Below are 6,000 nucleotides of genomic sequence, written 5' to 3' on the forward strand. Positions count from 1 at the left end.
CAATGACCTCCACTTTACCTGGGTCAACAGCCACCCCATCACCATCAATAATGTGACCTAGGAATTTCACTGACTGTCGCAACAAGTGGCATTTCTTAGGACTCAACTTCAGGTTATGCTCTCTCAGCCTCTGAAAAACAACCTCCAGTCTGTTGAGGGCCTCTTGCTCTGATGGGGCAAAAACCAAAAGATCATCAAGATAACACAGCAGTGTACTAAAGTTGAGATCACCAAAAATGCTCAGCATCATTCGCATAAAGGATGCAGGACTATTACAGAGGCCTTGTGGCATTCTATTATACTCATGCAAGCCCAAAGGTGTTGTGAAGGCGGTGTATTTTTTATCTTCCTCATGCATGGGCAGATTGTAAAATCCTGATGTTAAGTCCATGGTGCTGAAGACAGAGTTCCCGCCAAGGGCAGCAAGACAGTCTGCTTGATGAGGCAGAGGGTGAGCATCCTTGATGGTCCTTGCATTCAGCCACCGGAAATCTGTGCATATCCTGAGATCACCATTCTTTTTCCAAACCATGACCAGAGGAGAAGCAAATTCACTCACTGATTTTCTAATGATTGCCTGCTCTTCCATCTCAGTGAGGACTTGACGCAGCTTCCGGTAGTGAGCCGGAGGCACTCTGCGATATGGGAGACGGAAGGGACGGTCATCTGTGAGCCGGATCCTATGCACAAAACCCTTGGCCTCCCCACAATCTAGATGGTGTTTTGAGAACACATCTTGATATTGTTCCAGCATTTCCACCAGCTGATTCTTGGTAGAGGGGCTCACCTGGCAACCATCAATGTCAACCTCTCCCAGTCCAAGGTCCGTCAGTTTCTGTTTCAGGTCAGTTTTATCAGCAGTCTTCGGTCGGTCACATGTTGTCTTGTTTCTATCATTTTCTCTCTGGCAGGAGCCTTGAAGCGCCGTGAAGTCTTCAGCTGCCATGCAGGGAGAGACATCTGCCAGCTTGCAGTTTCTTTTTAGAGTGAGAGGCTTTTCAGTGACATTAGTCACTCTCATCGGGGTCCAACCATCTTCCCAGAGATGGGTGATCACTCTGCCTACCATCATGCCTCGAGGGGCACACTTAGATGAGGTTGACTCCACCACCACCGTACTTCCAGGTGACATGGGGACATTACTTGGCAGCCTACCCCACAATAAGTATTCCTGTTTGGGTTGTAATGTCACGGCCTGAGTCAGCTTGACTGTGCCCACCTTGTCTGGTATATCCTCCCCTTTCCACCTTGTGAGGCCAGCCATCATCTCCAGGAACTGCTCGCACTCTGCAGTCTCTTGCGCAGTGCATGCGATAAGTTTCCAGTAAGTGTTATCTTTCTTCATCTGACTGACTACATATTTCAATAGGTTGGTGCCTATGATAACCTCATCTTTCTGACCAGCAACCACTAGGACTGGTACCATGCACTTAATCCCATACAATTCCAGTTCCATATCATACATGCATTTAGGGCTCACCTGCACTCCTCCACAACCAACAAGGACAATGCTCTGTGTCATTTCTTGCTGTTGTGTCAGAATATTTTCAGATAACAGTCTCTGTTCCACTACCTCACTTATTGTGCAAGCCATTGATCCGGAGTCGAGCAGCCCTTTTAGCTGGGCAGAACCATTTATGGTCACCGGAGCATGAAATAATTCCCCAAACTCTTCAACTCTGTGGGTATTTTGGGTAATTACTGTACAGTCATCAGGCATTACTTTACATACGTTTGCATATATTTCCTTCAAATCTTCACCACATTTGAGGGTTATTTCTTTCTTGCCCACACTTCCCCTCTCCAGGCGTGAGCCATTTAGTTTAAAGGTGCTGCACCTTGTTCTTCTCTGGATTGAGACCGACTAAGGTGGGGCGGGGCATTGTGTCTTGATCCACGTAGTCGGCATTCTCTCTTCCAGTGCCCTGGTTTGAAACAACTCATACACAAGTTCTCCTGCCTGCAGTGCATTGTGGTGGAGTGATCAGTTGCCTGACAAACTTTACATTTCCTCTGGGGAAAATTTGCTTTGTCCCTGTTTGATCCTGTGTTCACTACTGACTGAGCCTTCTGCTCCAAAGCACGATCTAGCAGGCCAATAAGTGACTGGATGCAAGCACTTTCAACAGGAGGAATGGAGGAAGGCCTCAACTTGTTTTGCTCACAGATGGGCTCTTGCACATTATCAGTAGTTGCATCTTCCAGTGTTGAAACCTGAACATGGGAACCGACCTGCCTGTGCTGTGCTGGACGGTATGCTTTGCCTGAATTTTTCGTCTTGGTTTCTCTCTGATGTTCAATGAGGTGTTCTTGTATTTCATGTGATGTCCATTTCTCTGCTGTTTTGCACTTCAGGGTTACTGGTAAGTGCAGGGTCAGGACAATGCTTTACAAACATCATGGTGACTTCATGAGCAGGGTCTTCAACATTCTTTCCCTGCCTTCTCAGACACTCATCAGCTACGTCCACCGCTTTGTTCAGGCGGATCCAATAATCCATTGGACTTTCCCCAGTCAGAGGTAAGGTGTTGTAGAAATCTGCTAGTGGCATTGACGAATATGTTACCTCACTGAAATGCTGTTTAAGAATATCAAAAACTAGCTTGGGGTCTTCAGCAGGTTTCAAAGAAGGGATGCTGCGCAGTGTCACTCTAACAACATCCCTTGCCTTTCCCCCCAGTTTTGACATTGCCTCTTGGGAGTGTTCATGGGGTGGAATACCCCTTTTCTTCAGATAGACATCCATAACTTCCTCCCACTCATGCACTGTATGTTTGTCTGTCCCATCGCCCCTGAAGTGTGGCGGCTCTTTGACATCTGCTTGCATTACAAACTTCACTCCTGTCAGATTCAACTCAGGATGTCCCTCTCCCACATTTATACTTGATGTGGGGGCACTTCTGTCATTCCCATTACCTGCAGTCTTCTGTATCTGGTTTGCAATGCTCTCGCCGATTTGATGAGCTAACTGAGTTATGAGGTTTCCTAAGTCTGGAGGACTGTTGTCTTCATTAGCCTTGAGTGACTTGGGAGAAGATGCATCAGTGGGCATGTGCGGATGTACTGCACTTGCACCTCTTCCCATGCCTGCAAAGCTGGTGACTGGAGTAGGTGTAGGTGCTTGATGTTGTGGGCTAATACCGTCATGGTGCATGCGAGTTGACGATAAAACAGGATGACCTACTCTACCAACGCCCTTAACTGGAGTGCAATCACCCAAAAATCTGCCTCGCCCTAGAGTCATAACTGCAATACTCTCATCATAACCGTGCGGCCTCTTAGCACCCTGATCATCAGCCATTTTAACCCAGTATGTTGACATTCAAATGAAAATAATAAAGAGAGGTAAATAAAACTTAGCATACACACAATCAATGCAAAAACTTAAGGAAGATCAAATTATAAAATTTTGAGCATCAATAACTCTCAATATACCCAGTTTGTAACATATTTTTCCAAGATCTCTGGAAAGTCCCTACTTATTCCAGCAACCACCGGTGATCAGTCTGACGATGATCTCCAACGAGGAAATCCGGGTCACGGCACCAATGTAGCCGGGGCGATCCGTACGCTCCGACTACCCTGCGTTGTGTTCTGGTGCGCAATAGTCTGGACACAGAGACGACTTGTTCGGTAGGAATTTATTCCTGCAGCGTGATGAAATTAAAACAGAGTGTGAATATTCATGCCCTCCATGCAACACCTCCCGCAGTCAGGTTCAAGGCAGACTCACTTAAAACATCCAAAATTTCACAGAAAATAAATAAAATATAAATAAAAATAAAATACAATGTACATGAAAGAAAACCTACAATTTATGAACATAACACAGGACACTAAACACCTTTGCACATACCTGCAGCGTGATGAAATTAAAACAGAGTGTGAATATTCATGCCCTCCATGCAACACCTAACACAAGGGGGAAATATGTTAAGTTGCAATAAAAAGGAGAGAACAGTTAGCACGGGCGCTCCTGCGCACCCCCCCACACACCCGCTAACACACACACGCACACAGGCAGAACACGTGGAAAGCTAGCTTACATTTTCCCATTCAATAGCAGCTAATCGATTACATTCCACAACAGAAAACACCACAAACATGTCACCGAACAACGCCACCCCGCATCACCGCAAGAAATCGCCATCAAAACTTGTAACTAAAACTTTTTCTGGACAGCGGCTCAGTGCACTTACCTCCCGCAGTCAGGTTCAAGGCAGACTGACGAGAGTCGGACAGACCGGATGTTACGGACATCACTTCCTTTATTCTTCAAAATAAAGGTGCTGACCGTAAGCGCAAAAGAAATACAAAATATAAAACTGAGATAAATAATTTCACATCCTCAAAAGAAATCAAAACACATCGTGAGGGATTTTGGTGAAATTAATAAAACTCCAAAGTTAAACAATCTTTTCTTGTCTGTTACACATTATTCATTCACTCCTCATTCATACCTGGTGATGCTAAGCTACGTGTAGCCACAGCTGCCCTGGGGCAGATGACGGAGGGTCTACAGCGTAGAATCACTCCGTTTCTGTTGATAGTCCCGTCTTTGTTCTTTTTTATAAATAAACTTTCCGCCCAAAGGTCCGAGTGGGCTTGCTTCGCTCTCCTGTGTCGCGTCCATCTCTGTTGACAATCACCCCGCTTTTCACTAGCGGCGAAAGTAGGAAGTGACGTCACTGCAGCCTACGGGTCCCTCAATGGGCCAAATTTAGAACACTTGCGCATTGACTTGCCACTCGCGATTGCTTGCGTTAATTTTAATAGCGCGTTAATTTGCAGCGTAATTAATTAATTTAATTAACGCGTAAAAGTGACAGCCCTAACATTAATATGTATTAATATGTGTAAAATGTGAATCTATTAGCACTCAGTGATGGGATTGTAGTTTTCATTGACAGTTGGAAAATATTACACATTAATTCAACAATTTATTTCAGCGCATTTATATTAGGCTGCAAAAAAGAGGAGCTAAATGTCATCAGGGTGTTAAAACCTGTAGATTCTGGATCTGGATTGAATAATAATTAAAGTTTTCATGTCTTGGTTGATCAAGTCTTACTTTCTTTGGATTCTGTTGAAATTATTTTATGTCAAGATAACAGAAGTTTCCCTGTGTTTTTCCCCTCTTAGGTTTGTCAGTCACTGGTCTGTAGTCGACATGGGTTCTGGAGGCTCCAGAAAAAATCGGGGCAAGAAGAAGAAAAGCCCCGACGGTAACGGCAACAAACAGACGTTTGTTGAGTCTGAGGAGAGTCCTCAGCGCTCTCAGCGAGTTGGGAAGAAAAGGGTGACATTTGCTAATCCTCTGGTTCAGGTAAATGTCCTAGAGCCAGATCCTGATGTCAAGAACAGTCAGAGGAAACAACCAGCATTCTGGAGGAAAACCATGAAGAAAATTACTGGAGTTGCTTCCGATTCATTGTTCTTTTTATTCTTTTTAGTGTTCTTTTGTCTCTTTCGAGACATGTTTGGGTTGCTTTCTTGATTATCACATGTTCATGAATCCAGTGTGGTGTAAGGAAAGCTCAGGTGACCATACGGAGGGTCAAAGTTCACCTCAGTGTGGATGAACAACTATTTTTTTCATCATTTATAATATCAGAGTACCAGAACCAGAGTCTGAATCTGAATCCCACTTTTTGTTTCATTCTGCTCCTCTCATTTTGTCAATATCTCTTTAGAAAAAGAATCAGGGGCGTTTTGTGAATTATTCAAGAACTCCTTTAGATGCTGTTGGTGTCCCAGTGTGGAGGAGTGACCACGCTACATAGCACTAAAATGAAATTGGACTTTGCCAGTGTGCTCTATGTAGACACACAATCAAGGTTTCATTATTTTGATCGAGGGTAGTGAAAAACATGGCCCAAAAAATGTGACGACACCGACAGCAATCACAAAACAAGTAGGATTAAAGGACTGTACTGTATTTCAATAATAAATGAACGTCAGGCAGACGTGTGCAGCCCCTCTTCTTTCACATTTGGGATA

The sequence above is a fragment of the Antennarius striatus genome, chromosome 8 (assembly GCF_040054535.1).
Source record: "Antennarius striatus isolate MH-2024 chromosome 8, ASM4005453v1, whole genome shotgun sequence".
NCBI lineage: Eukaryota > Metazoa > Chordata > Actinopteri > Lophiiformes > Antennariidae > Antennarius > Antennarius striatus.